This window comes from Camelus dromedarius, chromosome 15 (assembly GCF_036321535.1).
Source record: "Camelus dromedarius isolate mCamDro1 chromosome 15, mCamDro1.pat, whole genome shotgun sequence".
In the NCBI taxonomy this organism is placed as follows: domain Eukaryota; kingdom Metazoa; phylum Chordata; class Mammalia; order Artiodactyla; family Camelidae; genus Camelus; species Camelus dromedarius.
The window spans coordinates 7,888,214-7,900,780 of NC_087450.1; the positions used below are offsets into that span (position 1 = coordinate 7,888,214).

A 12,567-nucleotide genomic window follows, 5' to 3' on the forward strand; every position below is an offset into this window, starting at 1 on the left:
CTAGACTCCCTTCTGAGAAGCACACATTGCCAGTCAGACACATGGAAACTAACCAACCAAATACAGTCCACTACCTGAACCTTAGAATCAATTTTTCTGTTTTTCCAGAGACATTATAAAAGGACGTTAGGACTCCATATATGATCATCTAACCCCAATGTACTAAAGAAATCATTTATTTCATTGTGAAAATTATTTAGAGCTCCAGTTTTGGACCCTGGAATAGATCTTCTCTTTTAAAAAACAGGCAATATAAGATGTGAAATTTTGAAACACTTTACTGAAGCATTTGGGAAGAAACAGATGGAAATCGTCATGCTTCAGAACTAGGCAGATTAGCCTTGGCCTAGGGAAAGGAGATTTTTCCCCCCTACTTACTCAAAAGTGCCCTCACTTGCCAACCTGTGTACTTTCTAGCTTTGTCTGTACAATGTGTGTCTCTTTCTATTTTGCATGAAAGATCAGTGTGAGCTAACAGCAGCCCTGCCTCAATGCCCTAGGTTATCTTACAGAAAAATGGAAGAAGTATGTGAATATGTGTAACATACATGACATTCACAGCCAAAGAAGTTTCTTCTGACAGCAGTCCTATTTGCATGTTTAGGTGAAATGGTTAGTCACTTCTTAAAAGAAGGCAGGACCCTAGCTTGCCCACGGCTGTTGGTTCAGCTCCTTCACTTAACATGTTAAAGGTGGGTGTAGTAACATCCAAAATCCCTTACAGTGTGAGCTCTGCCAGCCCGCCACAGTGAGTGCTGGTTCTCACCACTGAGGCTCCCCTCCTCTGGAGAAACATCCTCACCAAATGGCAGTCCCTGACCCCTGGCCTAGAGGTACCCCCACCCACTTCCTAGAGCACACTTCAGCCAGGGCCTGACTGGCTGGGGGGCACAAATGGCTTTCCCCCACTTGCCTCATTTGGGGACCAACTCTGGGGTGCAGTCTGCTCTCCTGAGCTTCCTGGTGAGGGAAGAATGACGCCAGCCTCTGGCTGAGACCACGGTCTCACTTGACCTCCCTCCCCCTGCCCACCCCCACGTTGCATCTCTCGCTCCCCTTCTCCTGAGAGTTATCCTGCAGGAAGTCACCTCCACAAGGACCCCCAGCTCAGGGTCTACTTGTTCGGAACCCGACCTAAGACAGTAAATGATACTGTATATTTATTTTACTATTATTACTAAAAGCATCATTACTGAGATGCATTACATAAGTGTCCCAGGCTTAATGACGGATCAAGAGGGCTGTTCAATTTCCTAAAACTGATGTCAAATTCAAATATGAATATGCTGAAAATACTGAAGTATGTATTAGTTGTCTAATGCCAAAAGAAAATCCACTGAAAACTAAAAACATGAAAGTTACAAAACTGAAAATCAATGTAAAATTTTTAAAATTTCCAAGTATAACTAAATGTATTGTTAATATAACAATAAAATGCTTAGAAAGAATCGATTTGATTTTAAGAATTTAAAAAGGACTTACTTTCAGGATGCTAATTTGCTGAATAAGCTCTGGTTTTCCTTGAACATTCACTCCTCATTTTTCTTGTTCATGGAGATCTTTCACTTGATTATACAATTTTTCATTTTCCTTTTTATAAATAGAAAGTTACATTGTAGTTGTCAGCAGGACCTATATAACATTAGCATATGTGCTCATGAAAGATACATCCTTTAAATATTTTTGTCTTTAAATTTCTTGTTTTTGAATAAGCTTTAAAACATTTTTCAAACTTTCAATTTTCTCAGAAGACAATTTGCTAGCTGAAAACAACTGTTTCCAAAATGCTCCAAATGCTTAGTAAACAAAAAAGTTGCAGAACTTCACAAAGCCAGCGAGCCTGGCAGTATAATGTACTGCGTTTCACAGGGGTAAGCGGGTGAGTGACTGCAGGAAAGACCACGTCCTGATTTTGCACATCAGGGATGGAAAGGCCAGGGGGGCTGTTTGTGTGATAAAAAAAGAACCCGACTCCATATTAGATCTGTTCCTTTGAATTTAACCCTGTGCTCTGTTTTCTAGGCTCAGTCTTGCCATCTCTGCACCTTTTGTGGAACAATGTTGCCAATAGCCTGAAATATAGAGGAGAGCCTGTTCCCAAGGCTCTGACTTTTAAGGACATTAACACATTTCCATTCACATAAAGATAACAAGTTGCAGAATACAAAATAACATTTCTTTTGTTGGAAGTTTACAGGGGCACCATGATCTGACCTATGTGGACAGCTGCAAGAACACAGGATTCCAAGAACAAAGAACTCTTATGTCAAGAAGTTTGCAACAACCAAGCAAGTAGGAAAGAGCCTGAATTCTGACTTGGGGAAGATGGTTCTCCAGGACCTTAATCTGCCATCTTCTTGGTCTGCCAGCTTTCTGAATGGCTTTCTAAATAAAGTAACTGTTCATTGCCCCAAGACCCTGTCTCCTAACTTACTGGCTTTTGTGCAGTGAGCAGAATGAGTTTGGACTTGGTGACATTTGTACCTTCTTTTTTTCTGTTTTTAGCCCATCTTTCTGTGGTGAGGAAACTGGATGGAGCCACAGTGGGTAGACAGGCTTGTTTCTGGAACTCTCTGCAAGCAAGGAGGTAGAGACTAGGTGTTTCCAGGAGATCAGGATGAGGCAAAGCAAAGCCTAGACCCAGCTCAGCACCTGGCTTGAGCTAAAGAGGGACTCAGACAGTGAGATCAGTGGCAATCTGTGCTTAGATGCTCTGGTTTATTAACCTCTTTAAAATTAAGAGTCTGATGAAAACCAAGGACCTTTGTGAATCTAATGAAACTCTGAACTGTCTCACCACACCTGGCCTAATGCCTGGCAGATAGTCTGTGCTTAATTCTGCAGAATTCTTGAAACCCAGAAAAATACGTACATATGTTGATACACAAGTTTTGTGTTCTGTGTGTGTGTGAGGGGTGGCTGGCATACTCATGGGTCTGTTCCTCAAAGCGCCATGCTCCGTGCGAGCTCAGAACTGCAGGCAGAGGGTCTGGATGGCTCTCAGTAACTCTAGGGCCGTGTGTCCTGCAAAATCAGTACTATCTCATTTGCAGTAAATGCTGTCATCTCTGATGCAGTAGCACTTTCTCTGGATGTCCCTGGAGTGAAACTGCTTCTTATTGGCAGGCTCAAGGCTTAGGCTACTACTGTCAAAGGATAAAAAGGTAATGAGACAGAAGGGGGTGGGGTGGTGGGGAGGAAATGAAGGTGAAGCTCGTGCTGGAGATCACCAAACCTGTCCTGCCTGCCTGTCAGGTTAGCGTCACCAAGATGCATCACACAGAACAAATGTCTGACTTCTACAGGACACGTACATTTTCTCCCAATTTTAAGTCAAATTTTTTTCAATCTCAGGGCATTGGAAATTAATGTCTGATTCATATTTCTGAATATAATATCAAAACTAGCCAATATTATCTACTGAAAATCATTACAAAAAATGAAAGAAAAATGGGACAGTTTCTAAGGAAACATGCCTATAACATTAGTCATAGGCAACACGCATTAACTGGTTACTGTGTGGAGGGCACTCAGGTTGGCCTGCACTGTCTTTTTTATGATTTAAGTATATATATTTCCTAATGTGGCTTTAATGTCACACAGGTGGCTTTTAAGTGTAAAGCAAGAGAAAACTGGTAGCCAAGGAAAGCCTGCCAGGCCTCTGTTCTCTGAGCCCATGGAAGGCCCCGCCAGCCCATCCAAGCCCTGACCAGCGGGTTTAGCAGCAGCTTTGACAACGTCCCCGTGTCCCTCAGGAACAGCCAGGGTGTAGGCCCTGCACTCTCAGAAGCCTGGTTTCCTACGGGGCCGTGGGCACTTCTGGGCTCCTGGCTCACTACACCAGTGAAAACTCCCTTAATCCGTAGTATTTTAACTCTGACTAGGGAAGGGCAGCTCCCCTGGCAGGCAGGCTGGGGGCAGAATCAGCCCACCTTTGCTGCAGGGCTCCGGGAGATGAGGTGCTGTCTTATCTTAATTTCACTACCACTCTTATGAGACAGGTACTGTCAGACTCATTCCCATTTCACAGATGGGAAAACTGGCTCAGAGGGGGGATGTGACTTGCCTAAGGCTGCACAGCAGGTAGTGAAGCCAAGCCTAAAACCAGACTCTGAATCCAGAACCCATGCTCTTAACCACTTTAATTCTGCCCATGACAAATGTACAGACCAAATGATTACTTCCTCATACTGCCAGAATTCCCATTACCTGATAAATGGACACAAATATTTTTAAATGCCTTATTTTCAAAACCAAAGGATCTCATAACAAACTCATTATGTGCTGAAGAACCCTACCTGTTGACGTCCCTGAACAAGTGTCTCTTGTTCCTATTTCTTTTTTTGATTTTATTTTTTCTCTGTGGCAGGAGCTGATGTTTCCTCAAAAGGCAACCACCTTTGTTTCTTGTTTGATTCTTCAATGCTACTTCACTAAGAAAATGCAGAAATTATTTTATTTGGGAAAGGAAATGATGAAGTGAGGAAGAATAAAAGAAAACACAAGGTGCACAGACCTAGAACTGTCTTACAACCACACTGGAATTAGTTTAACACCAGCGACAGTTAATTCATTACAGGATGTTTTGTGCTGATGGCTCTGATGATGTAATTAACTCAGAAATGCTACACAGTGTCATTCGCTGAACTTAGCCCTTCTACAGCAATCTTTCTGAAACTCTGTCTTCCTTGAAGGTCACCACCGTGAACTAAGGGATTTATTTTCAAAAAGGACTGCTAACAAGAGAAGGATCAATATGAGCCAGTTTAAATTCTGATTTTTCCCCAGGGGTTTGATTTAGGCTTTTCTGATGGGAGGCACTCTCGGGAACCAAGTCACTGGCAGCAAACGCATCAAGTCAAAGAGCCACAGGGACAGAGGGTGACAATGCATTTAGCAGGGAGTACTAGTTCTTTTTCCATAAGTAAAAGGAAAAGTAGGCCAATGTGTCTAGTACCTTGGCTCGAAGAATATAGTTGTCTTGACTCAGTTGGAATAGTTCCTCCTCCTGCTGTCTCTGTAGTTCCTCCATCTTATCTTCCAAAGCTCTCGCTCTTTTTCTGAGAATGTGACTGTAATCCGCTGCCCGAGGGCCTGTGCCCCTCTGCATTTTCCCTCTGCTTCCTGAACTCTTTCAAACATAGTCAGTTTTGCTTCCTTGTTCCCACCACCGTAGCCTGAAGAATGCTTTTAAGGAAAAGCATTACTTTGGTATGTAGAGTTATATATTAGATTTGAATACAGTGGGTTAGGGAAAAAAAAACACAAATGAAATTGACATGGTTAACAATGTTCTACTACACAAAAAATCAATAAATGTTCAGTAAGAGTGAGTGAGTACAGTATCACAGTGCAGAAGAAATTTCATTATTTATAATTTAATTTTAACATATAATTATAGACCATACAACCATTATGAATATTACTGTGAAATTCAACACCTACATTCAGAAACTGAACACAGGCATCAGTTTCTGAGGGGTCTGTAGACTTCTCAGGGAGCCATGCAGCTTTCCCCGTTGGAGGCTGGAGTTGCTGGCTTGGTGAGTCCTGTTCCAGATATTCCTAAATGTCATGAACAATGGATAAAAGCACCGCAAATACAAACTACATTGAATGTGTATTCGGCAATTATGTAACAAGAATCACTAATACAACAGGAGCACTAAGACAAGTGAGGATCTCACAGCAGGCAGGTGCATAACAAGTGCCCTCACACAGCTGTCCCCCTGCACGCAGGACCCTGCATGCGGGACCCCTGCCCAGAACCGGCTTCTACTCCATTTGACACGGAGGCCAACTGACCCAAGGCTCATGTCCAATGACACATGGAGCTAAATAAATGTGAGGAGAATGTGGATCAGGATAATTTCAGGTTTTGCCATTTTTAAATAAATTGCTCTTTTAAATGTTCACAGAAATAACTAAAAATATCTAAAAGAGGCATCAAAGAGCAGCTGATAACTTTATGAAGAATTTTAGTTCAGATTAAGTGGGCTTTAAAGGACATTTTTCTATATAAAGTATATCAAGGTATAGTATCACTGGAATAATATAAATTGCATGGAAACTATAACAACAAGTTTAAGTTTGATTAAAGAAATAAATGATAATCCTGCTCTAATACTGTGATATCATTCATCACATTAGAAAAAATGTTATTCATGTATATTTTGGTCAAATTTTTGGCTTTTAAGGTACCTCGTAAATCCCCAAACAGCAGAAATGGTTCTAAGGCCAATAATTATTCAGTTAGTAATACAAAAAGAAAGTTTCAGGGAACTCCCTAGAAGAGATCTGGAGGCCCGTACTCAAACCCTTCAGATCCTGAACTGACCCCCAGTGAACATTTCCCTGACTGCCTTCGAGGTAAGTGAAGAATTAAAATTTTATATTTTTAATATAATTTCTTTAGGATGTTAACTTTTTAAATGCAAAGTTTACTTCTTTCATTAAAAGTGAAATAAGTGGTTCTTAAAGATTTGGAAACTACAGAAAAGTCAAAAGAAAAAACAAGTCCCCAAAAGTACCTCACCCCAAGATTTCCTTCAAATCTTTTCCAGGTTTTTTCCTTATAGAGCAGTAATCACATTTAATTAGGCAGTTTGATTTAGAAGGTTTTCTGTAGAAACCTTTTAAAGTATTCATAAAGGATCTGTTTCAGCCAATGTAAAATCAGGCCATTAATCCCTCCAAGTCACTGGAGGACCAGTAACATGGCCGGTGAAGGGGTCAGACCCGCCAGCACTGTGATTCTCCCCGGGACGGGGCGGCGGGAGTGTGGCGGGGGTTCCTGCTCCAGCTGCGGTCAGCCAGTGCTTTCACACCAGAATTCTCCCTTCCTGAGTTCTTTATTTTGATTTCTCTAAGTTGTTATTTTTCAGTAATAGTACATGGACAGTATCTTTTCCTTTTATACAGGAAAGGAAAGTTGCTTAGATATGAAATTCAAGCATGAAAACACCGCAGAATTTGGGATTTCTGAGCCCTTCTTAAAAAAACAATGGATTAAAAAAAAAATCAGTCAAATTATAGGGCAATCAAAATAATTCCAGAAAGGAGGAGCAATGGCTAATGGACTGGTGAAAGGCGTTCTGGCTCTGTAATAACCAGAACCAAGATCCACTTTCAAACGCTTAAGGGAATTACAGCCGCTGGAGAGAATATAATAAATATATTAATTGTAAATAATATAATCATACATAAATATATATAATGATATATGACACATACATTATATATAGTATATAAAATAAAGTTATAAATAATATACTTATTAAAAAAAACAAACAAAAATGGGTAGGAGTCATGTGAGTGGGGGATGTAAGAGTTTTACTACGTATTTAATAGAAGGGAAAATTGATCGTGTATAAAATTGGAAAAAGTAGTTAAAAATAACAATACAGCTTTGGCAGTCTTTCAGGGGTTTTCATAATCTATGTTCTTGAAGGACCTTTTGGGGTGTAACATTTCTCAGGATGAAGTTTCTTTTTCTTCTTACAGATTTAAGTAAAATGAAACCTAATGTTTTAATGAAAAGAACTGATAAAGTGTGATCTGTTCCTATAAAATGCTTCATCCATTTTTATTTGTCCACGTGCCTGCCTGTCTCCTTCCTTCCAGCTTTCATCCCTGCTTCCTTCCATCTGCAGAAGGACACACACACGAAAGGCATGGAATGAGGCTCACCCACTATGACACCAGCTGTTTCTGACTAAATTATTGCTTCCTTTTTACTTTTCTGTATTTTTGAATTTAAATAATGAGCAACTATTCCTTTTGTGACAACAAACATACTAATCCAAAAATAAAAACACAAGAGTAGACAGTCAAAGAAAATTAATTTAGAATAAAAAGGAAAATCACCACATGGCAGACACTGCTAGCTGCCAAACTCCTCTTCCTCCCCACTAAAATTCTGCCCCGGGCAGCAATGTGCCAGTTAAAAACACCCCTCTCCCTGGACTCCATGCACCCGGGGTGGGGTGGGGGGCAGGGGCACAGGATCAAAGTTCTGACCAGTAAGATGAAAGCAAAAATTTCCAACACCGGGCTTCCAGGACAGCGACTACTTCTCTGATTAAGCTGCTGAGTTAATGGTTGTATACCTTTTAGCTTTCACCTTCTTCCTCCTGACAGGGCTGGAGGTTGTGCAGCCATCTTGTGACAAGGAAGACTGAAGTCACAGACTAGGGATTTTGCAGCAGGAAAGAAGGGGGGGGGTCTGGTTCCTTGCACAGGTGCACCAGCTCTGAATTAACTGGCCCAGGCTTCCTGGTTACATGAAAGAGAAGACTTCGAACTGCATCAGAGCCAGTCACAAGGGGCTGCTCCCTGGGAACCAGGGCTGATGCCAAGCACAGTCTCTAGACTTTCTGTACACGCACTTTTGGCTCAGAGGCTGCTTCTCTGGCACCCAACCTGTGACAAGTAACAACCACCCCCAAGGAATTCCAGTTCTTTGGAATAAAACTAAAATCACTCTGGGCAACTTTCCAACAAAAAGACAGATTTTTTTTTTTAAATCCTACTTAACAGAGACTCTAATGAGAAATAGATCATTACAAAACCAGAAAATCACAGTTTGCCATTGTACTCAAATAAATATGGATTTTAGTGATGTGTTTTTATTTATTTTGGCAGTAGCAGACACTATGAAATTTTGAAATCAGGGAAAATGTTCATAAAAATATTGTTGCCTTCACCTATCAACCTCTATGCCACCACCCTCGTTTCCATCGACTGTGACCTGACGTCTGGCTTCACTCTTAGTAATTTCCAACTGCACACCAGAGACCCTTCAACTCCCTCCTTGTGCACGTCTCTCCGCCCCAGCTGCTCTCTCACACTGGTTTTTCTGGGTCTTTTTCTGTTACCAGTAATGCAACTGCGCCCGAATCTCAGTCTTAGGCATTTACCCTCTTGCAGTCCTACCCCCACCAGGCGTGCCCTCTGGCACCTGGATGCCCACAGCGCTTGGGCCCCCGGGACTCACTCTGTTGATCCTGTGTGTCTCATACTGTCCACACCCCCAATGTCTCTTCTTCCTTCACGACCCCGCTTACATCCCAGACACATGGGCAGTTCCTTCATCCTCCTCTCTCAGTCCACTGCACTCATTGGGCAAAAACCACTTCTCTTGGTAAATCCAACTACACAACTATCAACACCCGCAGTCGTGCGGGAGAAAGTGGCTGTACACTCATAGATACACACACACACCCCTCCTGCCTGCCTGCTCCCAGCTCACATTCACGGTCACCAACCTGTTGCAGACTTCCTGCTTCTGGGAGCCCAGCCCTCCAGGAGAGCCCCCCCACAACTGCTCCCCTCCAGCACCCTGGCCCCATCCTCACTGCCGCCTCATCACAGCACGTTTTACTTCTCAGAGGAAGTGGAGGAAACCGGAGGAAATCACCCCCATCTCTCACCACTTCTGCCCCTACCAGTACCCACACCCACCTCTCCCCTCCTCCTTTCTCCTTTTCCACAGGTGAACTGTCCACATTCCCACCTGAAGCCAACCCTCCCACTGTGCCCTGGACCCCATTACAGCCCCTGCACTCGAGGACTCTGCTCTACGACTCCTCTCATCATGCATTTATTTCCAGCTACTGCATCTTTCCAAAAAGAGCAAACATTCTATTGTTCATTCATATCATGATTTCTCTCATTAAATTCAAAACAAGGCAAGACAAAAGGCTTCCCCTGACTCCACCCTCCTGCCAGATACTGCCCTCCCCCCACCTTTTACACCCTTTTCTCCAGGGGGGTCTATACCTTGAAGTAGCCAATTCCACTTCTCCTGTTCCCAGTCTGCCTTTCACAGCCACCTGCCCACGGAAACTGCTTGTCCAATGCCTACGGCCTCCTTCCTGCTAAACTCCAAGATCAGCTGTCAGTCCTCATTCTCTCTCTCTCTCAGCAGCAGCGGACACGGCAGATCAACTCTTCTCTGTATACTCTCCCCACGTGGCTTCAGGAGTGCACATGCTCAGGTTGCCTCAACCTTGCTCTGTCCTTGCAGGTTAGCCCTCTCCCTCCTGAACTCGTTAGGTCAGAACGCCCCAGGCTCAGGCCTTGGTTTGCCTTTTCTCTCCAGATATGATCCCTTGATAACCTTTGTCAAGTCTAGGAGAATATTATGTGTAATGAAGTAAGTCAGATGGAGAAAGACAAAAACTATATATCACTTACATGGGGAATTTAAAAAATAATACAAATGAACATATATGAAAACAGAAAGACTCACAGACAGAAAAGAAACTTGTGGTTAACAAGGGGAGGTGGGGGAAAGGAGAAATCAAGGGTATGTGATTAACAGACACAAACTACTGTACATAGAATAGTTCAGCAACAAGGATTTACTGTACAGCACAGGGAACTCTACTCAATGACTTGTAATAACCCATAACAGAATATAATCTGCAAAAAAACTGATTCACTTTGCTGTACTCCTGAAACTAACACAATACTGTAAATTCATTATACTTCAATTAAAAAAAAACCCATGGCTTCAAAAATATTCATTTTTCACAACACTTGATACCTACAGTCCACACCTCCCTCTCAACTTCACACTCCTCCATCTAACTGCCTCCTTGCCATCTCCACTTGCACACAGAAAAGGCATCTCAAAATTAGCATCTCAGCAGCTCAACTCCTGGTCCTCTCTCCACCCCCAAGCCCACTCTGCCTCCCCCTCTATCCCAGCTGGAGGGGAACTGCATTCTTCCAGCTGCTCAAGCCAAAAACCCTGCCATCATCCATGACGCCTCTCTCACAACCCCGGACCAAACTTTTAGACTTTCGGCTCTATCTCCTAAATACATCACCATCCAACTGCTTCTAATTATCACCACTGCCACCACCCTGGATCGAGCCCCATCACTCCCAGCCAGGATTCCTCAAATCCCCTTCTAACAGGTCTCTGTGCTTCTTCCTGTGCCCCTATGGTGTGGGTCTATATTTGAATGCATTCAGTCAATGGCATCAGCCCGAGGAATCTGTCTAAAGGATGCATCAGGTGAAGTCACTGCCATGCTCACAACTTCCCAGGCACTCACCTTTCCACACTGAGTGAAACCCAAGGCTGCTTCATGCCCTAGAAAAGCCGACCATGCCTGTCCCTGTGATGCCCAATCTCACCTCCCCTACCCCTCTCTGCCCACTCTGCCCCAGCCATGTGGGTTTCTATGCTGATCCCCAAAATGCCAGGCATTCCTCCTTCGGGACTTTCACACTGTTTCATTTTCTGGAATATGCTTCCCCCACACACCCACACAGCCAATTCCAATTCCTCCTACAAGTCTTTGTTCAAAGGGCTCTCTCACTTAGGCCAACTCTATCTTCCTTTCCTCTCTCCAAAATGGATGACTCCACCAGGAAATAACTCAGAGAGGCACTGGGATGTACAAACACACACAAGTGATTAATAAAACATCCAGACCCTCCAACACTAGAACAAACTCATATCCAGATATTTCTCTCTGTATCCACCTTCATTTGTACATTGCCCTTTACATTCTGCATTTATAGCTCTTTTCTGGCAAACATTTTGGATATTACAAAGCCAACCAGCTGAGGAAGGGTTTGACTCTAGTATCTTATATTCACCTCCAAAACTTTCTGGGTCTCATTCAGGAAAACCTAGAATTAATGATGACAAACCCCCTGAACTGAAGTGAACTGAATGTCTCTCTTTAAGAGACAGAATGTAGCACCTTAAGATAAATTTTTTTCTGCAAATAAGGAAAGTTCTTAGAAGGAGAGAAGGAAACAGGGAAAGTAGAGAATAAGGAAAATGTACTGAATTTTATTATGAAAAGTGTGTACAATTACCTTTTTTCCTGGCTTGATTTGAGGCAGAGATGGATCTCAAGGTTTTGCTTTTCATAATGTCCTTTGAAGTTTTCAAGAGTAGAAAATGTCTTGAATGGTGAACTGGGATTGCCTTAGCCTGAGCTCCTAACTGATGCATATAATCCACTTTGGGGTTTTCTCTAAATAAAGGATGGGTGCTTCTGGCCTTCCTGTGTGTTAGCTGTGTACCAGTCCCAGCTCCTGCTTCTCCGGAACTCAGCTGAGATCTAAAAGTCTGTGCACAAGTACAAATTCTTCAGTACTTAAACAAACATCAGTGACAGTTGTAAAAACGATTTAACAGATTGCAAAACCATAGTGCTTACTGAAGAACACAGTTTGTAGAAGGTGAGCCACGACATTCAAGTTCTCCAAGCCTAATTCATCAGGATTTTAGCATTCTGAAGCACATCTTCAAAGTCAGGAACAAAAATAGCAAAATAATAAAACAAAACAGGCTTGCCAGAAAGGAAAATATGTAATTACAAGAATGAACATGGAGGAGAGTGGAGAAGAACACAGTTGAAATGACTTAAAATCTTATCTTTTTTCCTCCAGATTTCTCAAGGTAAAAACTGCTTAGTACCCTGCCTTATTTCACAAGGAACTGGAGATAGTTTATGGCTAGTTTATGGTAAACATATAAATAAAAATCATAAAATAAAAATGGAATACTGTGGTCATGAGTCTATAAAACAGAATAAA

General features: G+C 42.4%; 1 long non-coding RNA gene across 1 annotated transcript; it reads right to left on the reverse strand.

Moving 5' to 3' along the window:
• Nucleotides 1-2,485: 2,485 nt before the first annotated feature.
• Nucleotides 2,486-12,033, reverse strand: LOC135322966 (uncharacterized). The gene is made up of 4 exons (XR_010384022.1): nt 11,842-12,033; nt 4,958-5,177; nt 4,299-4,433; nt 2,486-2,573 (listed from the first exon to the last, which is right to left on the reverse strand). It is a non-coding gene; the product is annotated as an uncharacterized LOC135322966 (long non-coding RNA).
• Between the last annotated feature and the right edge of the window lie 534 nt (nt 12,034-12,567).